We start from the raw sequence: 24330 nt of genomic DNA, 5'->3' as shown, positions 1-24330 counted from the left end.
CACAAAAGTAAAAACACACGCACGAGCGTGTGCAATTCTAGGGCTCATTTCTGAAACCCGGACAAAAGGACTCTTGCTGCGCGAACACCGCTGCACAGTGTAACGCTAGGCAGACTCCCCATGTGTTAGGCTTCTTTTTCCATTAATTGAAGCCATTAGAAGAAACCAAATTATTTTCTTTACTGATGGTTAAGCTGGAGGTAAGCCATAACAGAAAAACAAACACCACACTGCTCTTCTCAGCTCGAAAATGTCTTGTTCTTCTTCCGCTATTGTTTGGGATGGATGTGAAATAAAGGTTCTGACGACCAGTTCTTCTCATAAATTTCACCTTAAATTGCATTGACTAGACTGGCGAACGAAGTTTAGTGAATGCCTTTCTTGGTTTAATTTTTATTTCCCACTACTTTGATTTTACCCTTTTCCATACATTTATCCTGTCATTATTCTTTTCAAGAAAGAGGGAATGACCCCTGTATCTAGTGCTTAATTTGTAAAAGAAAGAGTGCTGCTGCCCGAATCGCTGCTAATAAGCCCGCGGCAAACACTATTTCATATCTGTGCTCTGAACGCCATAGTTGCATAGTCTGCAATCCACATTTTCTTTAATCCACTACCAAACACGTCCTGACCCTTTATGTCACACTTGCAGAATCTTGCTTTCACCCTTTGTAAAGGTTTTTCTGGTTTGCTTTTTTCTCCGTCTTGCACTATGTGTATTTTTCCCGCTCTTGCTCTCAAGACATGTCTGATGTTGAAATTTAATTCCGGTCCCCAAACATGAGCGCTAAAGGACCCCAACCACAGCCACCCACTCAAATTAATCACTGCCTATGCCCCCTTCCTGTTCTCACATCCTGCATTCTGAGACTCAATTTCTTTTTTTATTTTACTTTCTTTGGAATAGCGACGCTTTCCTCTCAACTTTCTCTCTTTTTTGGGTATGGGCATATTTTTCTCCACGTTTGCACGAACCCATTGCCAACCGTTTATCTAATTTTTTACTCCTGGTCTCATATTTATTGCTCTTGCTCCCTATCCTCTATCTCTGGGTTCTGGTCCTTGTCAAATTGAGTTCTCAACTACCAAACTCCTGGGTTCAATCCTTGAAATTGTTCAGCCCCCAAACTCTGCTATCTACTTTTTCCTGCATGCCGCTTTTTTTTTTTACAATACTTTTGCCGTCAGTTCAGGCCATGTTCATCCTTCTTCTTTGCACTCCCCCCTGTTGTTGGCTTGTATATAAGATGCACAAAAACAGACCATAGCGATACAAAAGGGGATGATGGACGGAGCGCTTGAACAAATCAAACACTCACCCCCAGTCAACTGATCTGGGTTTAATCCATCACCATTCTTTAGTTCACTCAGCCACCCCAGTTCAGACATGGCTATATGGAAATCAGTCTGACCCTGTGCCTCATGGGAACAGTACAGCCCGAACTGCCAAGCCATGTCTTCCCTGGACCGGAAACAAGCATCCTGGGACCGGTTTTGGATTCATAATCCTCATCAGCCAGGCTATCTTGAATCCAGTGGCCAAGTGAACAAGGGACTCACGTCTGAGCATACCCTGCCACACTTAGGGCGAACAAAGCGATACAAAAGGGGATGATGGACGGAGCGCTTGAACAAATCAAACACTCACCCCCAGTCAACTGATCTGGGTTTAATCCATCACCATTCTTTAGTTCACTCAGCCACCCCAGTTCAGACATGGCTATATGCAAATCAGTCTGACCCTGTGCCTCATGGGAACAGTACAGCCCGAACTGCCAAGCCATGTCTTCCCTGGACCGGAAACAAGCATCCTGGGACCGGTTTCGGATTCATAATCCTCATCAGCCAGGCTATCTTGAATCCAGTGGCCAAGTGAACAAGGGACTCACGTCTGAGCATACCCTGCCACACTTAGGGCGAACAAAGCGATACAAAAGGGGATGATGGACGGAGCGCTTGAACAAATCAAACACTCACCCCCAGTCAACTGATCTGGGTTTAATCCATCACCATTCTTTAGTTCACTCAGCCACCCCAGTTCAGACATGGCTATATGCAAATCAGTCTGACCCTGTGCCTCATGGGAACAGTACAGCCCGAACTGCTAAGCCGTGTCTTCCCTGGACCGGAAACAAGCATCCTGGGACCGGTTTCGGATTCATAATTCTCATCAGCCAGGCTATCTTGAATCCAGTGGCCAAGTGAACAAGGGACTCACGTCTGAGCATACCCTGCCACACTTAGGGCGAACAAAGCGATACAAAAGGGAATGATGGACGGAGCGCTTGAACAAATCAAACACTCACCCCCAGTCAACTGATCTGGGTTTAATCCATCACCATTCTTTAGTTCACTCAGCCACCCCAGTTCAGACATGGCTATATGCAAATCAGTCTGACCCTGTGCCTCATGGGAACAGTACAGCCCGAACTGCCAAGCCATGTCTTCCCTGGACCGGAAACAAGCATCCTGGGACCGGTTTCGGATTCATAATCCTCATCCGCCAGGCTATCTTGAATCCAGTGGCCAAGTGAACAAGGGACTCACGTCTGAGCATAACCTGCCACACTTAGGGCGAACAAAGCGATACAAAAGGGGATGATGGACGGAGCGCTTGAACAAATCAAACACTCACCCCCAGTCAACTGATCTGGGTTTAATCCATCACCATTCTTTAGTTCACTCAGCCACCCCAGTTCAGACATGGCTATATGCAAATCAGTCTGACCCTGTGCCTCATGGGAACAGTACAGCCCGAACTGCCAAGCCATGTCTTCCCTGGACCGGAAACAAGCATCCTGGGACCGGTTTCGGATTCATAATCCTCATCAGCCAGGCTATCTTGAATCCAGTGGCCAAGTGAACAAGGGACTCACGTCTGAGCATACCCTGCCACACTTAGGGCGAACAAAGCGATACAAAAGGGGATGATGGACGGAGCGCTTGAACAAATCAAACACTCACCCCCAGTCAACTGATCTGGGTTTAATCCATCACCATTCTTTAGTTCACTCAGCCACCCCAGTTCAGACATGGCTATATGCAAATCAGTCTGACCCTGTGCCTCATGGGAACAGTACAGCCCGAACTGCCAAGCCATGTCTTCCCTGGACCGGAAACCGGTCCTTGGATGCTTGATTCCGGTCTGGGAAAGACATGGCTTGGTAGTTCGGACTGGACTGTTCCCATGAGGCACAGGGTCAGAGCTGATTTGCATATAGCCAGTGTCTAACCCAGGGTGGTGTGGAGTGCAAAAAAACGATGGATTTAGGCCCAGGTCCTTGTACTGGGGTGAATGAATGACATTGTTCTACATTCTGTCCATCATCTGTGTTTTTTGCAATTTTCACTCAGAGTGGGCTGGGTATGCTCAGACGTGAGTCCCAGGCTCTCCACACCACTGGAGTCAAGCTATCCAGGCTGATGAAGGCTGATAGCCAGACACCGGTCCTTGGATGCTTGATTCCGGTCTGGGAAAGACATGGCTTGGTAGTTCGGACTGGACTGTTCCCATGAGGCACAGGGTCAGAGCTGATTTGCATATAGCCAGTGTCTAACCCAGGGTGGTGTAGAGTGCAAAAAAACGATGGATTTAGGCCCAGATCATTGTACTGGGGTGAATGTATGACATTGTTCTACATTCTGTCCATCATCTGTGTTTTTTGCAATTTTCACCCAGAGTGGGCTGGGTATGCTCAGACGTGAGTCCCAGGCTCTCCACACCACTGGAGTCAAGCTATCCAGGCTGATGAAGGCTGATAGCCAGAAACCGGTCCTTGGATGCTTGATTCCGGTCTGGGAAAGACATGGCTTGGTAGTTCGGACTGGACTGTTCCCATGAGGCACAGGGTCAGAGCTGATTTGCATATAGCCAGTGTCTAACCCAGGGTGGTGTGGAGTGCAAAAAAACGATGGATTTAGGCCCAGATCCTTGTACTGGGGTGAATGTATGACATTGTTCTACATTCTGTCCATCATCTGTGTTTTTTGCAAAAACAGACCATGGCCTTTTAAAATTAGTGATATTTTCTATGCTTTTTTGGGAGGTTATTCTAATTTTCTAATGAAGATTGTTTTCATATACTATGCTTTCTTTTCTAGGCATTGTTGGAATATATTTTCTTAAATTCAACAAATGAAGATTCAGCAGTCTGGGATTGAGAGGTGGATTTTCTCCATTTAAAAATGAGGTTGTAGTTATTTATCTCTTCTAGGGACTGTCTGTATCACATTGCCAATCACAGTTAAAATGCCCTGCCATTCCAGGCCCATCATGAAATCTCACTTGCCATCTCCAACAATACACCTCAAAACCAACCAGCTCTCATTTTTTGTGTAGTTTCCACCTTAAAGTAGGAACTGTATGTTTGTGGACAGCATAACCTTTGGGATGGTGCCTGACTGATCTCATGCAACCTCTCAGGATATGTTGTCTATAGACCAGCTAGCTCACAGTGCCACCATAAGCCCCCTAAAACTAGGCAGATCCAGAACCCTTTTGCTCAGATACTCGTGCTCTCCTTTTGTCAGAGAAATGTACAAGGAATACACAGTGGGACGTTTCCCATATTTATTGAACCAACAGAATTCTTGTATAAAACATATGTGTTGCAATGATCAATAGACAGAAGTAAATTAAAGTTATTAGAAGTACTAGGACAGTGAACAGAATGAAAAGTTTCACCATTGTGCTGAAACCATGTATATATGAAAGCATATGTAACTATATAGAAATGTGGCTTACTCCTACTATGTGTCCCTTAACCTAAGTTTCTAGGGCATGTATGTGTGTTCTGCCAAGAATCCTCGTACAGGATGATCCAACCCCTGTTACCTGAAGAAAAAGATTGTAGGTCCCCGTAGTGGTCATGAGCTGGACACCCCTCATAGAGATATCAGCAAGCTGCTGGGCCGAAGCATCAGCATGCAGAGACCTTGTCAATGACAGCAAAGCGCTCCTCTGCCAACACCCAGAAATGGATGCTTATTTATAACAAAATGTATCCTTGCCATGGGCCGAGATCTTGATCAGGCTGCTTTTGTTTGTGTATTACAGATAGCGATGTTGCCAGATGTACGAAAACAAGAAGCACATTTGCACTATGTATGTATAAACTTTGTACATGGTGTCAAGGTAGCATCATAGTGTTCTTGCAAAGTGGAGTCTATGAGCAAGTATAGTTTCCAAGAAACAAATCCAGACTATCACAGATGCAAATATGTGTCAGAAATCATCATGTAAAAGTGAAGGCAACTTTAGGAAAGACCAGTATATATGTAAAGAGGCAGTGTGTCCCTCCAGGCCTAACTTGAAAACATGACACCTTCTCCTAGATGCAAATCTTCTTCTATTTGTGCACTTGTCTTCAGTCATGCAATTAGTAATCCCATATTGGTAGGGTGGTGCATGGGGCATTCCCATACAACCACCCATGGTTTTTTGATGCAAAACCCTATTTAATAACAAAAAAATAAGGGGTTTGCATAAAAAATGATGCCCCTTTGAAATAGGTGCCATCAGGGAGAAATACTTGTATTTCTCCTTTCTTTTCTGAGTTTGCATGTGTGGTGCACTGTACACCACCCAAACAAAGTAGTAACAGTTTTGAAGACAGTCTATGCATAGTATTTTAATCTGGAAGGGTGCCCTTCCAGTACAAAACCTATACTAGACTAATGCAGACATCTTTGCACTATAGTGCAAAGGTACATGTATGGTACTTGGCTGCCTGATTGTGTGCTGGCGCAAGGGAGAGTGCCATATCTGTGTAGAGATGTCGCTGGCGCTGCCCTGCTCTCTCCTCCCGCAACGCAGATATTCAGTCTAATGGGGTCTATTTATAAAAGTTTTCGCAGCGCAGCATTTTTACCTGATGCACTGCGTTTGCGAGACAATTTAATAAATAGACCCCTATAGATTGAATGTTTATCCTACATAAACTGTGACCTGGGTTACATGGTGCTGTAAACCTTAAGCACCGTCAGTTCTTTCTTGCAAGCAAGTGCTCAAGAGGGGATTAATAGAAAGTAAATGTATCGGACAACCTGCGCTTTTTAGAGGTTTAAAATTCTCACAGGTGTAAGAGATTCGCATATGATTTCTTAGCCAAGAATAAGTAGCAGCCTTTGGCCATGAGGCTAATAACTAGAAAAATAAACATAATCTTAGAGGGCGCATGTTTGTGAGATCCTCGCCAGAAGCCTACAGCTTTTTTTCCGGGATCAGCGTTTTCCTAGAGAAACATACTTGATGAAAGTTGAATGAAAGGCTAATAGGCAATAGGTGATTTCTGCACGCAGCTGAATAAATAAACAGAGGTTAGGCTTTAGTGCGTGAACGACACTTAAATGAACACCCTTTCTTACTGGACGTCACGCCGCATGGAATGTGCACAGCCTGAATGTTTAAATGGATTAAACAAAATTTAGTTTCTCTTCTTCCATAAATATCGTGAATACGCCCTCCATATCATGGCCATGGCTGCATGCAGAAGATGTTTCCAGTATGTTTACTACAAAAATGTATATTCTTAAGGGAAGAGCATGTCCAAAAAGCATGTCTTCAGTAATATACCATATTGTAATGAACAGAACTTTTGGCCTTTTGAAGATTAATTTCTTTACCTCTTGTTTCACTTGTTCAAGTGCTGCAATAACGTCAATCAGAGGAAACGAGTGGTCGCAATTGGAAGCCACGTGTTGCTATTTGAGAGCCCTGTAGAAATCTTTAGATCTTCAGTTACATAACCAATCTTGACTACTGGATTTGGATCACAAAACATTTTTGACTGAAGCTATTTCATCTCCTTAACGGTCAGTAAGGGATTACTGCCTTAAAACGGAAGTTGAATATTGATGCATATTTGTTAAGTTGCGTTTAGTTCCTGTGATGGGTTTGGGTTTGTTATGCTTCTTTGAGCTGTTTTGGTTTTGTGCTGCATTTTACATGGTAAAATTGTCTTTTACTATGGTTGGTGTGTTGCCTTTTGTTTGACTGTTTTTTTGTAATGTACCCTGGTATGTTTTTGTTGCGTATGTTATATTCTTGGTGTCCTGTTATTGTGTTGTGTTATTTTCGAAATGTTAACAAACTCTGTAATATTTCAGCCAAAAGTAGCATCTTCCCTGAAACATCCACGGACAACCATCTATTTACCAGTGCCTGAAGTGGTAAGAGCTATTATGTGATACAGCTCCTGAAAGTATTGCTTTAATATTTGATTATTGTGGTAACTGCACTATAGCACCTTTTATCAATGGCTATTATTTATCATGTTACACACGCGAGAATTCAATTAAGATTGTGATTAAAATAGTATATGACTTGAGTATGGGTTGCACTTATGTTATATCTCTGAGTGATTTCATATGAAGGCATGTGCAGTCCCTGTCCTACTCATATAAATTGAGAGACCCGTTGCCACTGCGGATTTTTCATTGGGGGGGGGGGGGGGGGGGGTGGTGCATTGTGGAACCTTGAAACATAGCTACATAAGACACGAATCCTGAACAAATTATATTAATCAGAAATTTAAGAAACACATCTAAAAGTTATAGGTTGTCATGAATACTCCTGGAAAAAATATTTTTTTCTCCACAGTAGGAACATATTACCACAAAGAAAGCTGCCTTCCCAAACTCCCACACCCAATTTTGGTATGATTTAATCCCTTCCTGTTCTAGAAAGGGATTTACTTCTGCCTTTGTCAAGGGTATATTTCAGACCTTTTCAGGAGCCAAATAAGCAAAATTGCTATTTGCAAAAAACATCAAGGATGTACATTCATGTGTGTAAAATCACACAGTGCACAAAACATCTGGAATGCTCACTCCCCTGCCTATCCCCTGTAGCTTTAGTTGCATGAAATTGTTGTGGAAGTAAATCCCAAAACCAAATGTAGTGAATTCAAAAAATGTTTTACACTCAAATAAATGGTTGTTTGACTGCGTAACTAAATAACCTACACATGCAATAGCTTTGGAAAGTTGACCCGTATATTTTGATGGCAGAAACTGACATTACCTTTCATTTCTACATTTTAGTGTACTTTTACAACAGACTGTGTGATGTCTCCAGCTCTATGGAGCGCTTTTTTATAGGGCTTCTCCAGAATTTAATGTATTGATTACTTACGATAATTATGGATTGGTCATTATGGTGCTCAGTTGTACTGTCACACTACATTTACATTTTCAGGGATTCAATAACACAACAGAGAAGATACCTTAATTACAATGTTAGTAATCTTGCAATATTAAGGTGGAGCAATATGTACTGTGGTACATTTCCTCACATGAGAATTGCTCATTTACCACAGTAAATTTATTGGGCCAAAGGTTTATTTTCGTTAGCAAGGGTGTGAAGGGCTTTTTCAATGACTAGATTGAAAATGACATTTGGAAGCAATCTGTTCACAGAAACAGTGAGGACGTTGAAAGGGAAGAAAGGCTGTGAAAGGCCCCAGCCTAGCAGAGATCTGACTACCCTCTATATGCTGCAGTCCTATGGCTCTTATGATGAGATGACAGGCTTGTCTGTCCTGAAATGACTAGATGATTGGGGACGCGCTGTGAATACTCCTGTTGGGGAGGGCAGAAAGAACTACTGGTACCAGAATCCTGTAGTCCAAGAAGGCAGATGCTTGCACAGGTGTTACCGTGTTGGCCTAGTTAGGCTCTGTGTATAACAATGGTGAAATGCAAGTTGCCTTTGGACGCCCTAATAAGGTAAGACACACAACAGCCATTGAAGATTTCTGAATCGCTTGGTGAGGGCGATTTCCAAAGAAATTGAAAAAATGAATAGACGTTTATCTCTGTCTCAAGAACCACCTGTTGACTGAGGCCTCATCTTTCGACCCCACAGTGCCTAACTTGTTATTAGTGGAAGCCCAACGGCATGACTTTTCAAACTCCAGCTCATCCATGGAGCTTTTTAACACTCAGTTGCTTGTGAGCCCCATTCGTTTCCATCATCGCTTGCCTCTACCTCTGGGCTCGCTCCAAAATGACAAATAAAGACTTCCAAACCTCATAGCAGGAAGCTCCAGGTTTCTACTTCTATTTTTAATGAGGCTGATTCTGTGCCAAAACCTTTCAACCTAAATGGTCTTACTGTTAGGCAATGTGTCAAATTTAAATCACTTCTGACCGAGAGCCTTCAGCCCTTGGGTGCCCTTGACTCTGTTCTGGTGAAATGAGCTACTAAACCAATGGATCCGTAATAGTCAAAGGGCTCAAGTATCCTCTCCATCAACTCTACCTGTTACTCAATCATTGTGGAAAAATTCCCTACAAGCTAGGGATACAGCACGGATCACACAGGGAGGCATCCTGACACCACACTATGATCTTTCAGAGCAATGCCATGCAGGCGTACCTACTGCAAATGAGGATTCCCCAGCTGAGGCAGCATTTTCTCCTAAAGAAGCATTAGCTGTTCGTCTCCCACCAGCTGTGTGCCCTGATGTCCTAGTTCTAACAGACGTACATCCTTTACCCCAGAAGATATCTGAAACTATGGAGCAGTTAAAGAATAAAGTGTGTCATTAGTTGAAGCGCAACATTCAGTTCAATAATTTTTGTTATAATGACATGTTGATGTTGCGAAGGCTAGCGTGGGTAGGGCTGCTATGTAAGGAATCAGAGAGGTTGTGGCCTAATGGCTTGGGCGGTTGCCCTGAAATCCAGGGATCTGGGATCTAGTCTCTGCAACAACGCACAACATCCTGTGATTCTGGCCAAATCACTTAATCTCCCCATGCCTAACAAAAATTAATGTCTCCTTGAGTAACGCAACTGCTGCTCATGTAAAGCACTCCAATACCCGATACCTTCGTGTCAGGTTAGTGCTATATAAAACTCTGCAAAAAAAAGAAATACAATGGTCACTGTGTAATAATTCATTTTAGAAATCCCAACCAAGCTACTTGGATATCGGATTCAGCCACTGCTTCTCTCTTGTCTTTATCCATAATTAAGCTTTTCCCACTGGACAATTTCTATCGGTACCTGCCACCATTGCCTTCTGGCCATTGAATTAGGAGGCTTTCAGTTTTTGGAAATCCTATTACCCAGGAGCTACTTTTAACCATTTTACTGTTCTTGCAGACTCTACGAATAATGATTGATGATTAACTCTTAAATGATGTGATCTGGAGAGCTGTGGCCCTATTGAAGAGAAGAGAAAATATAAAAATATAGTGTTTCCAATGATTGTCCTCCCTTACCCCCTGTTTCTGTTATCAAACCTATCATTTGGAATATAGCAGGCCTGGATTCTAAAATGTACGTGGAACATTGGACAGAATTAATTAAGAAATATGATGTTGTCCTCGTGCAAGTGACATGGATACCTTTAGAGGTTTTCTTTGAAGATTACTTACGTTTTTGAAAACCTGCAACACCCTCTCCTGGGGGAAGGGCACGCACTGGTCTTACTACCTGAATTGAAGCTAATGTATTTGTTCCATTACTCCTATATCTGTGCCATGTAATTTGAATCAGGATTCTTCATGATCAACCTTTATAATGATGATTTTTCTAATAGGGCCAATAAGAATGTTAACTTATTGTTAGATTTTATCACTGAAATAAACACCGAACACCTTATTGCAGGAACTGCCTTTTAATGTACTATTGGCAGGTTGACTTTAATGCTAAACTGGGAACTTCCTCTGTTTTCTATGGGTTTAAGGAATGAGTTCGCATTCAAAGATGTAAGAGGGGAACAGCTGTATGATCTTTTGCTTCAATTTGATTTGTGTAATGATATCGAACTTGTGGGTTTGGGCCCCCTGGAGTCCTTACTTTTATTAGTACAGGAAGTTGCACAACGATTGATTATATATTTGCCTCTAGGGAATTGGTTAATAATATGAGGAAAGCAGCTCTTATTTCACAAATGTTCAGTGACCATAACCCTCTTGAGGTTACTTTAGCAATCTCTGGGAGTTGTGCATGCCTCCAGCAGGGGGTCGGTAGCACTGGGCTCACACTAAAAATAGCAGACGTAGATAGGTCTGGAAAAAATGCTGATTTGGGGTATCTCCTGAACCATGTAGTGAAAGACATCTCTGATATAGTGGATCTTTGTCTATCAGAGAACTCTACATACTCCTACATTATTAATACCTTTGATTCCCTGGGTGTTGGTATAAGTGATATGCTCTTAAAGCCAATACAGACCAATGGTGATGTGCCCACTGGGTGGATTGAGTCGATGTGCAAATCTGCAAATGTTGATCACAAGACTGCCTTGAAACATATCCCTGCAATAAGGAGGAAGTAAAAAATTGCAAGAGGGACTATAGAAAGGCACCGAGTAAGTGTAAAACTGATCTGCATGTGGAAGATCTGGTGGCCTCATGCAAGTGTCAAGATGCCTATGTTTTTTGTAAAATAGTGAACTCCAATAAGTTATCAAAGGCATCCGTTCAGGATTTGGCACATAATACTGCCTAAGAGGAGTGGGTTGCTAATTTTTAATCTATATATTCTTTACCCCTAGCTAGCCACAACGCTTGTGAAGAATCCCTTCTTATATATCCTCTTGAAATTGCCATTGGTTTGTCAGAGGTTATAGTGACAACTGAACAAAGTTCAGTACAGAGGCACAGGGCCCAGGCGGGGTCCCAATGGACCTCGCAATAAGAGCAACATTGAATTTTGGAGACCCCTGTTGACTAGTGCCAGAAATGCATCCTGTCAGTCAGGTATACCTAGATCATGGAGATCAGTTACAATTGAACCAAAGTTTTAAAAATGCAACCCTGGGGCTCCCGGCTGTTATCGCCCAATAGCTCTCCTAAGCTCTACTGTTAAGATTATAGAAAAAATTGTTCTTGCGAAGCTCCAACAGTAGACCACATAGCACACTATTATATCAGATGTTTAGGACAGATTTAGAGAAGGGTTTGGGACAATTGAACATTGTCTGAACCTTCATTTATTTATCTAAAAATAAACAATGGCTAAGCGTTGTCCTTTATATATGGCCTTTAACTACCACTGAAGTGCATTTGATAACCTGAACTGGTTCAAACCGTGGGATATGCAGAATAATATGGCTTTGGATTCAGACCTTGCGGATTTCATGCATGCTCTACATTATGGTTCTTTTGCATCACTCCACTATGGAAACTCAGGGGAATGTACTAATTCTTTTGGGTTGAGCGAGGGAGTCCGGCAAGTGTGTGTTCTCTACCCAATCATGTTATTGTTATACATCAATAGGCTGGAGGCTGCCTTGTTGACTGAAGGGCATGATATGCCCGTGGTTAATTGAAGGTTTGTGCCCGTCCTCCTGTATTCGGATTGTGCTGTCATCATGTTTAGAAGCTCCAATGGCTTAAATAAGCTTTTACGTTCATGTGTGCAGTTCAGAGGAGACTTAAACCTAGAGACTAACTACACAAAGCCCTTCACCAAGGCTCGTTGCCCAGGAAATTTGAAGTCCTGATCCTACACTATTGAGGATAAAGCGAGTGAAAAGATCTCTTCATTTCCTGTTTAGGGGTTACCTTTGATTCAAACTGTACCACGGGTCCTTGTTTGCTCACCAAGAAACAATGTTTTTGTTGCGCTCTAGGTTCTTCTTTTTCCCTGGCTTCAAACTTAGGAGAACAACCAATTGTGCACCTTATGGAAATCTATGGGCGTAAGTGCTTGCCAGTGTTAGCTTATGATGTTGGAATATGGAGCGCCTGTGATGTTAACTCCCTACAGATTGAGGGAAATCATGTTTGTCATCTGATTTTGGGTCTCCCTCCCACCAGCTCTAACTTTATCATCAGCAAAGAGCTGGCCCTTGAGTTTGTTGAGGGTAACATCAAACTGGCACCACTTTTGTTATGGATTTCCAGTTGGCTCAAAAAATCCATATATCTGAATAAGGAGATTATAAGAGAGTGTTTGTCCTACAATATTATCTCCCCTATACCGTGGTTCAAGTTTATTGGTTCTACCGTGGCTAGTTTAGGTAGACACAACTTGTTCACTGCACCTGACAAAATATCTTCCAGTGATAAGGCATGGGTTATCACAATTTCTTTTAAGGCTTGATCAGCTGAAAGAGAGTCCGTACAACTTTGTAAACCTTCTGTAAAATCATGTATTGATACAGACTACTCTAGTCCTTGAACCTTATTTGGAATATGTTAACGATACGTGGAACAGATTTTACTAACTAGGTTCAGACTGGAGGTTATCACAAGCCAGCTGTGTTTGCCTTTGGGCCAATTCTGCCCAGAATCAGGCTACCTTTGCCCTTGTGATGTAGTCTCACCCACAGTCCATGCTTCATTTTATGTTTTTCACTTACCTTTCTCTCTGAGATGTGTATTCCCAATTTTAAAGCAGGAAGGATTCGTTAAGTGCCGTCATGCACTGCTTTATTTACTTATGCTTCTTGATGTGAATGTCTGTGTGAATGTTGGTCTTTTTTTTTACTCTGCTGTCCACTTCCACACTAGTCTTCTTTTTTAATTATGCTCAGTAGCAGTCGGGCTGGATGTTTACCTTTTTTTAATCTTCTGGGTCGACATTTGAATATAATTGTTCGATTTGAGATTTGTTTGCTTTTATGCATTTATGTGTTTATTTTGCTCTTTCACGATCGTTTTAACGACCGAATAAAGAATTTGAATGACTAGATTAAAGCTGTTCGCTAACTCTGACAGACAAAAATAGGGACCAATTGCAGCTGGTCTTTCTCTCTCTCTCTATCAGTGGCCGTGGATCAGAATAAGATCTGTAGTGGGCAATTTCCCTTTTCTAAAAAATAGTGATGGAGCAGCCATAACCACCTAGTGGCAGCAGATTGCTTGATGTATGCATCTCAGTTTGTACCGTCAGTTACATCTGAAATAACAGCTACTCATACAACTTGTATTTACCGAGTAACTTTGAATTAGCTTCTTCTTGTCACCACTTGCAAGAGAAATAGCCCCAACTGGTACAAGAAGCATTACAGCTGTGTTGATTTAGACAAATTATTTTCATTAGGAAGAGTCTGAGGATTGGTTCATCCTTATATTTGTTCCGGACTGAGAGTTTTTCAACCAAAAGGTCAAGGACTAGCACGGGGTGGTTCTCTAAATCTGAAATGGTCCAATGGTGGAACAGCACACATTTTTGCCTTTCCCTCATTGCAGTTACACAAATATTATCTCTCGTTTACTAGTTAGTTGATTCCCGTTTTAAGCAATTAACATTCCCATTAAATTGTGTGGAGGACTACAGGGCTGGTGGTATGCACTCCGACTTCAGACAGGCTTAGGGGGTTCCAAAAGAATAAATATGGTGCACAAAACCATCGATTCCACAAAAGTCATTAAATCACCATCTTGAAATCGGGTGCAGCTGTTTCAGTGTTTTATGTATCTCGGAATGAGATCTATACAACTCAAAAAGTTGGACTTCTTCAATTCAGGAATGTGTTTTATGTCCCATAGGTTCAAAGGCCATGGTGTCTGATTGTAGGAAGTGGTGATTCATGGTCATAGTGGTGGAGCACGGGGCATAGAAAATTATCATACCTCGCTGTGCAATGCAATAGATTATGCAGAGAGGGCTTAAGACGCATGGCGACGAGCACAGGCATTTCAAGATGTCATGGCTTGTGCTCACAGTTTACTGCATATTGTTGATGTTGGTGGGGTGTAAGGTATGGATTTTGTGTGGCATTGTGATAGAACACAGGCTCATGTGTCCAGGGGCACAACGCCGAGGCAGAGGACACAGACAAATGGCAAAATCATAATTTGTTCACAGAGCTCACTGCACATTGTTAAAGAGTGTGCATAGTGAGTTTGGTAACAGCGTTGTGAAGTGAGACATTTTTATAGGTCAAAAAATGCACTCAAAAACTCCTGTAGGTTTGGGCGATGATGGTGAAGTAGTGGGCTCTGCAGTTTATGGGACACCTTGGTAAGACACAACTTGTAATGAAAGGCTATGTCCTTTTCCTTAAACCTTCTGTGCATGGCATATGTGGAGTGAGTTTACAAACAGTGTAACGTAGAGCAGAGCAAGGTCGTAGGCTGCTGCACATAGCCTGCAGGACATGCCTTCTTGGTTTGGGAGACATAGTGTCCTGGTACATGGTATAACCAGCAGTCTCAACCTGGGCCTACAACATACTGTACATAGGCATGTGCAGTTGGTTCCAGGAGCATTGCGGTGGGTTGCAAGGCATCACCGTTTTGGAAGCACAGTGTTCAGAGAGTCTTCAGCGTATTTGATAAGACAAGTTGGTGGTGAAAAGTGTGCGGCTAAATACCATGCACGGAGCCAGGAGCTCACTGTTCACAGATAGATGCTGTTTCCAATTGGTTTAGGGGATACAGTGGTAGAGTGTAGTATGTGGCAGTAGGCAACCTCTTGTGCTAACAGCTTACTGTGGACTTAGGGGGTATAGTGGTGCAATGCAGGCTTTGGTGGTTTGGAAGCATGATTGTGGGGCACAGGTCAAAGAAATTCAGGGGTCATGGTGGTGAGGTGCAGGGTAGCTTACTGAACATTGCTCAGGTCATACACATTAGATTTGGATGGCGTATCGACAGGAATTTAATTCATGAACATGAATAGGAGATGGATCGACACTTCTGAGAAAAGATTTGTTAACTCACATTAGTCATGGCAAGATTACCGACAGCTAAGGAATTTGTAGTAATTGGCCAGGAAACAGAAGATGTCTTGAGTAGTTTATTGGTAAGTTACATGGAAGAGGAGCTAGCGAAAGTACAGCCAGCTCCAACAGATCTCAACTCAGGAGTAAATCAATCTATATTCCACGGTATCTAGGCAGTGGCATAACATTCTTAGAAAAGCTAGCACAGTACAGTAGCACTGTTCAGATTACTACATTACCTTCCTTTCTTCAAACAACTACAAACAAACAAAACAAAAAGAAGGAAAGAAAAATAAGTAAAACATCAATCTCTATATCTGGCAGGTTTAACAACTTGCAGGAACTTTTCCTGATATTCCTCGGAGTAGAATTCATAGTAAGGGATTGTTTCGAGGTAACTTGTGGAACAGAACATTGAATTTTAGCAACTTTGCTTAAGTTCCACCAAAATCCACCTTCAACTTGAATAGCTTTACCCACAATCTTAATGACTTTGACAGGTGCACCAAATCTGCTTTCACCCTTGTTAACATGAATAGACTTTTTGATTCTCACAATACCCCAACCTTGAGAATAGCCGTTTTCAAGCTTTTCTTAGAATCAAAATTATCTTTCTGTTTGACTTGAGTGAAAGCAACATTACCTTTTACAATAGACATCAATTTGGGCACGTCAGACTCAGCATTAATCCATTTAGACATCCACCCGGGACAAAAAGAGGTGTTAGGTTTTCTTCCCCTCATCAATTCAAATGGCGATACTTTGGTGGATAAATGTGACGTATTTCTATAGAACCATATCATACTCTTAAGGGATTTGGCAACATCATAGATACTAGCTTTGGCCCACTGCACACAGTCCCCAATCACACAATCCATCCTTTCCACCAGTCCATTTCCTTGAGGATGATAAAGTGAACTTTTTATATGTTTAACACCTGAATTTGACAAGAAAGATTCAAAATCCTTACTAACAAATTGCTTCCCATTGTCTGATACTAGTATTTCGGGAAATCCTTCTCTAGACCAAACATCTCTTAGAAAATCAAATATACTTTTTGTGTCGGCTTCCTTAACTAATTTGTACTCAGGCCACTTGAATGCATAGTCCACTAGAACCAAAATAGATCTAGAATTACCATTTAGTGTTAAATATGGTCCCATGACATCAATTCCAAGTTTAACCCAAGGACGTTCAGGACACTCAACAGGCATGAGTTGGGGAACAGAAGTTTTAAGAGACTTCTCCGATGATTTACAAATACAACAATCTGCCACAAACTCATCAATTTCTGAATCCATTCCTGGCCACCAAAATGTGTCATGAATGCGACACTTAGTGAAAGAAGAGCTCAGATGTCCTTCATGAGCCCTTACAATAATCCCATTCCTGAAAATATGAGGAGGAATAATTATTTTATTACGCAATAAAATACCATCTTCCAAAGATATTTCTTCCTCAACTTTAGAAAAAGGTTGAAGCGAGGAAGAAAGAACCTTTTCTCTTGGCCACCCTGATCTAACAAAGTTACAAACATCTTGAAGAACACAATCATTGGAAAATGCTTCTCCATTCATCCTACAAACACAATTTTAAGCTCAGGAATATCTACACCTGCCACAAGGCAATCTTCACAATCTTCTTCAATGAGGTCAGAAAAACGAATTTCCTCTTTATGACAAGCAGTGGGAGGAAAACGGGAAAGAAAATCTGCTTTCCCATTCCTACCGCCCGAAATGTGTATAATATAAAATTGATATTGGAGCAATTTGGTAACCATTCTCATATTTCTAGGAGTACAACACTTTGTCAGACTACCACCCAAAATATTGACTAGAGGCTTGTGGTCAGTTTGAAGCAAAAACCGCTTTCCCCACAGGTATGCTCAAAACTTTTCAATGGCCCAAACACAAGCCAATAATTCTTTTTCAATGACTGAATATTGTAATTCAGGTGATCTCAGTACTCTAGATGCAAATCCTATAGTTTTTTCAACTCCGTCTTCCACATGTGTCAAAGTGGCACCAAGTCCTACCTGGCTGGCATCTACAGTCAAAAAATAACTAAAACTGGGATCAAATGGCTTAAGAACCAAACTCTTCGTTAAGAGATTTTTAACCTCCTCAAAAGCTAGAACACATTCATTGTTCCAAACAAATTTAGTACCCTTTTTGATCAAGTTGCTGATAGGGCGAACTAGTGTTGCATAATGAGGGATAAACCTTGAATAATATTCACAAATCCCAAGAAGGGATTTTACTCCTGTCTTGTCAGTAGGAGTAGAGGCATTGGCAATAGCCTCCATGAGACCAGGTCTTGGCTTGATACCATCTTGATTGAGAATATTACCTAAATACTCTACTTCTGTACTAAGGAACTTGCATTTTTCCAATTTTAAAACAACTTCATGTTCCAAAACTTTATGTAAAATTGAATCATGTGAAGCAGTGTCTTTTGCAAAAATGAGAACATCATCTTGAAAAACTGATACTCTATCAACACCTTTCAGAATGTTACCCATCACTCTCTGAAATACCGACGCAGCCAAAATGAAACCAAAAGGCATGCGCCGGTATTGAAATGTGCCGAAAGGGGAAATGAATGCGGTAAGATGGCGAGAATCAGGATGTAACTCAACCTGGTGATATGCACTAGCCAGGTCCAATTTGGTGAAAAACGTAGCCCCTTTGGATGCTGCAAAAAGATCATTAATTTTAGGGAGGGGATGTGAGTCCACCCATATCTCCTTATTGAGGGATCTTAAGTCAACACAGACCCTGAGTTGCCCACATCTCTTCCTGGCGACAACCAAAGGCGAAAGCCAAAGGGAAGACTCAGTGGGTTCTATAACCCCTTTTTCACAAAATTGTAGTAATTCCTTTTCTGAGTCATCCCTGACACTAAAGGGCACACCCCTGAGTTTGTGTTTAACTGGAACAGAACCTTGTTTGACAATAATTCTATGCTTAAAGCCCTTAACTCTGCTTAGCTCAGAGCTGAAAACAGAAGGAAATTTATCTTTGAGGGATTGTACTTCATCTGAACATCCAACCACAGGAACTTGTTCTCTTCCTCCAGGTTTAAGGATCATTCAAAAAAGACCTTGGTGGAACCACCCTAGAATATTTAAACCTTTAACTGCAACATAGATTTTTCCTCTAACTCTCCTTCCCTTAAAACACAATTCTTCTTTGAAGAAAACTAAAAGGTCAATTTTACGACCCTCATACGATACAGGTGTACGATCAGGAGGAAGTAGAGGTTGATCACCATTCCAAGTATCATCGAAAAGGTTTTAAGTGATCATGGTTATTTTAGCAACAGAATCAACTAAGAGCTTGATGCTTTTGTTCCCCACAGAAATATCAACAATAGGATCAACGCATGACTTGGGATCACCTTCAATGACATCACTAGTAGTTTGATCAGTAACTACAGAAATTGTTTCTGAGTCAGAAGAAGACTCAGAATCCATCAAACATACAGTAGGTTTCTTAACCTTTTTCTGTCCTTTTAACTTAAGACAAACCTTAGCAAAGTGACCAACTTTCTTTCAGTAATTACAAGTGACATTAGATGCAGGACAGCGTGACCCTTTAGAATGAGGTGGATTACCACATCTTAAACAAAACGTGGACTGAGTATTACTTGGTGTTACAGATTTTGTTGAGGTACTAGAGCCACTATGGTTAACTTTAAAAGTTATTTTTTTAACAGTTTTGGCAGAAGAATTTAAATTAATAGCAATAATGGGTTCCAATACTTTTTCTTCCAATTCTTTTAAAGAAACTATAGAGATTTCAATACTTTTGGCTAATTTAATAGTTTCATCTAGTGATGGATCTCCCATAGTTAGTAACTTTTGCCTAATATTCTTATCTCTGCAATGACACAAAAATTGGTCTCTGATGAGTTGTCCTGTCAAATTTTTAAACCTACATTCAGCTGCCAATCTGCGCAAAACAGATATGTCAGAGTCAACATCCTCGTTTTCGGATTGCTTCCTCTTAAAAAATGTATGTCTAAGAACCATTAAGCTTGGCTGTTTGTCGAAGCGGAGTTTGAGTTTTTGAACTGTATCTTTGTATTCATCAAGAGGTGCACCATCTTCATGAGGTAAATCCGGAAGATGTTTAAATACGGATCTTCCTTCAAAACCTAGAGAATGTAGGAGTAAACATTTTTTTCTATCAGCACTAAACCGAGATGCACCAATGGCTCCTAAATAATTCTCAAAAGCATCATGCCAAATTTCCCATCTTATTGCTGGTTCTCCAGGGGTATCAAGGAAAGCTGGAGGAGGATTAACTGACTGTAAGGCACACATGACAATAGAGAAGAAAAACTGAAGGTTACATTTTTTTTATTTTTGAGCAAAATGAATTAATAGTAAATTCCTTTTACACTTAAACTTAGCAAATATATAAAAGGTTGTGCGAACATACTTAATTTTACAGAATGAGAGTAAAAATATTATAATTGTACAATTAGATTAACATGAGAATGATAAACTGAATGTAGCTCCAGAAAAACTGTGCAAATCAGTGTATCTGTAAACTGAAAGACAAAAGCTGAACGCAATTTAAAGCAAGCTGTGCGTATCAGCATTAATATGTGAGTAATATAAGGTAAATACAAGCTGTGCGCATCAGCGTAATTCTTTGTAGCTGTAGCGCAGGTTGAGAATAAACAGATGAGTGCAATGAAAGCAAGCTGTGCGCATCAGCGTATATTTAAACAATACAAAGTGCAGACAAACTGTGCGCATCAGTGTATATTCTTGTGATTGAAGCGCAAATCGGAAATCAAAAGCTGAACGCAAAGGAAAGTAAGCTGTGCGTATCAGCGTATATTGAACATTATAACATGATGACAAGCTGTGCGCATCAGCGTAAATTCCTATGGCTGAAATGCAAAATGAATGTGGATCCCAGGAACAGAAAATGCTAGTGCATACGTTGCTCTCAGGACTTGCCAGGGTTGCTAGGAAACAGAGGACGCTGGAATATGTATTGCGTATACTCTTCCAACGACGTGTTGACGGTGAATTGTTTCAACACTGACGTCACAGCGTATATCACGTTGAGGTGGAATCACTCGCGGCAAGAGGGTAGAACGCTTACAGCATTCCGAAGTAAGTCGCGAGTCAGTATTTAAATGATGCGTTGCGCACAAGGATTTTTAAATGATGCAAAAGTTGTAAACAAGATATTTACAATAACTTTAACTGCATGTGATAAGAATTGTTAATATGTAGCAGGGACGCTGCAGGTCAGAAATAGTTTAACGGTTAACACAAGTGCCAATGCAATCATCAAGTGAGGAAAGGCACAGTCACTAAAGCGTTCAAACGTACAGCAGCGCAGGAGGTTAGGAACAGTTCAGAGATCCTCCACAAGCAATGCAAGGAATCAATATGTGGCAAACACATCCAAGGGCCAAAAGGCACACTGCGCAGTGCGAAATCCAAGGCAAAAGAAACGATAACACCCTACCGTGTCTGCTGAGTTGACTAGTTTTGAGCTACAGAAAACTTTGCTCCAAGTTGGTGAAGACAAGGCAAAATAAAACTTGAAATTCAAAACATCAGGATTAGATGTGAAGTTCATACTTGATAGTAGATAATCTCATGTAAAAAAGTCTCATGGATTTAGTCTTGCACGCTGGGTTCACCATGTAACCAGAATCGTCGCCAAGTAAATGTAGTAATTGGCCAGGAAACAGAAGATGTCTGGAGTAGTTTATTGGTAAGTTACATGGAATAGGAGCTAGCGAAAGTACAGTCAGCTCCAACAGATCTCAATTCAAGAGTAAATCAATCTGCATTCCACAGTAGCTAGGCAGTGGTATAACATACTTAGAAAAGCTAGCACAATACAGTAGCACTGTTCAATACATTACAAACTTTGAACTAAACACAGATTACTACAGAATTTCTCAACCTCAATTTTAATAACACACTATTTAATTCACCAGAATTCACCTGCACCCACCTGATAATTTGCCTCGAACCTGCATAGTAACTTTCTTATCTTATTGCTGAGCTACACCAAGCAGCCTCAAGTGTTTTAGGACACATTGTGCTTCAAATGGGCCTACATCAAATATCTTCCGGCACAAGTCAAAGGTTTTTAGATGTGCGCAGAAGTCCTCTGAGCCTTGTGTAACCAAGGGCATAACACAGGCCCCTGCATCCCCGGCAGTGCGGGGGGGGGGGGCAAAGCTGCAGGGGGGCCCCTCAGCACTGAACTCATGCTGGAAAGATCGGGATTAAATCTGGGACGGGCCCCTCTGTGTACCTTGCAGGGGGTCCCCTTCAACTTTTGTTGCGCCACTGTGTGTAACATCCTGTGCTGCTTCTCATCTTTCAGATGACACTTTGGGACCAGGAACTCTTGGATGCAGGTGAAGCTGTCCTACTGGTTTCACTCAGGCGTGGCCATCACGCTTACTGCATTGAGCCATACCGAGAAGTTCTGTGCAGCCCTCTTCAAGACTCTCTTGGGACCTAGAGCTGTAAGGGCTCCTCTTCTCTGCATTACCCTGCAACTGCCAAGCAGCATGTCTCTCTGGACTGGATGATTTAGTCTGGTTCAACAACTTGCTTTCTGGAGACCAGAGCCACTGCTGGACTTGGACACTTTCTGGGCCCCAAGATCAGAGGGCCCACACTCCCCTCCTTCAAATAGACGACTTTGGGAAGAGCATCACTCTGGTGGGAGCTGTTTATCAGTTTACGGATCCAAGGCACTCTTCTCGGGTATTGAGCGCGCATGCACACAGCCTTGTGTTATTTAATATAATGACCAACCAATGCATCCCACAAGCCTATATGCAAACATGTGGCACAGCTCCTGGAAAAGATTAATTCCTGACGCTAACTTCTTATAAATGAAAACAATTATGAACCTTCCACTTCCATGGCAATTTAACATGAACAAATAGCACATCACTGTTTATGTGCAGGACATGGTCAGTTCAGCCGGTATTGGTTGGCAAATGCTAATAATGTCTCTCCATTGTCAACTAAAGTAAGCAGATAGCTTCTCTCTCAGTATCAGAGGATTTAGCGAATCTAAATGCAAAATGTGTGAGGGCAGTGCAGCACTTGCCAGAATCTCCCCTACTGCAGGAGTGGGGGTAGGCTAGAAGAGGGGTGGAGCTAGGGGATGGAAGAATGAGCACAAGTCAGAAGGCACGTGAAAGCTTGCCTCGATTTTGGACTCAGGGCTCAAGAAGACGTCAAAAGGACCCAGGGCAAGCCTTACTTGAGTCACTTGCACAGTGCTTAACCTTTAAATGAATAAGTGGCCAAACCTTTGCAAAAGAGGCCACTCCCACTTCCCCTGGCTCCACCCACATCCACCACTGGCACAGCTGGAAACCAGATGTATTTCCTGATCTGAATTTCTGTGAGGGAGCCTTCCTTAAAGTAAAGGTTGGATAGAAGGTTCTCACTCTGAGAAATGTTTGGAAAAAAATGAAAGCCGAAAGTGCATTCAAAGCACAGTTTTGGCAAAAAGGTAGTTTGGTGAAATAAATCACTTGTCTTGTCATAATTTGGGCAAGCAGGGAAGCTGGGTTTGACCTCAGATTCTCACGTTTCACACTGTGCCATTAAGCTAAAATGATTAGGTGAGTCTCTGTTTATGACATCAAAACTTAAACCTTTTTCCTTAGTGCAGATTAGAGCCGGGCAGACAGGAAGAATTCACATTTTATTTTTAGCAGCTTTGTACGGTGCAAACAGGGGCCTACAAGCAATTCTCAACAAATGAGGCTACATAATACTTTTTTTCATGCACATGGAGATTTGTCTGTTTGACAAGGTGCTGAACCCAGGGTTTCAAACCTGGTTTCACCCATTTTTGCTCACATACATTTTTATATTTTAAACAAAAATGTAATGTGTAGAGACATTGCAGCAAGCATGTGGAATTCATATTCAGAATTGCTTTACTGCCATTAGCTAACCTTCTTCAGCCCATTGACCTTAACTTTTTAAATCAGAAAGTGCACCCATTTAGTTCTGGATGATAGGTACCATTTTTAAAAGCTTTTCTTTGCTTATGGTTCTAATCACCCCATCAGTCCATCTTTTCACTTTGGTAAAGTCAAAAGCGATCTGTACTTTACAAGCTACCTTCTCGTTTCGTTTTAGAAAACTTTATTTCGATTCATAAAAACAGAATCATAAAAGTATGACATAAACAAAATACACAATTTAAAAGAATCATGCACTTATCTCTAAACATTATGATATTATCATTACATGATTTACAGATGAATATAAAATAAATCAAATAAGTTAAAAAGAGACAGTTTACCAGTACAAATACAATAGATAATGATGCCAAACTCTAAACTAGTCGCATAAGTAGGAAACAGCAATCCATGTCAATAACTAATATCGGTTTCTGATGCTAAGTGCTACTCTAATAAAACTAAGAACAGCATTGCATATTGCTGGGGTTGATAATGAGAGTAAGTGTTCATATCCCTCTTTATAAAAGCGGGATCCAAATGATGACAAAATTGGTCTAATAAATCTACTCCTTGGGTCTTTGTACAAGGAACAAAAAAGTATAAGATGGAGAGTATTTTGAGAAACTTTGTTGTTACAAGCACACAAGGGTAAACTCTTACACCAGCCCACCTGCTGTGGAAATGCAAATAGAAAATGTAGTGTGTTCAAACGA

Source organism: Lissotriton helveticus, chromosome 1_1 (assembly GCF_964261635.1).
Source record: "Lissotriton helveticus chromosome 1_1, aLisHel1.1, whole genome shotgun sequence".
Classification (NCBI taxonomy): domain Eukaryota; kingdom Metazoa; phylum Chordata; class Amphibia; order Caudata; family Salamandridae; genus Lissotriton; species Lissotriton helveticus.
The sequence above is the reverse complement of the archived record's forward strand: the minus strand, read 5'-3'. Positions refer to the sequence as shown.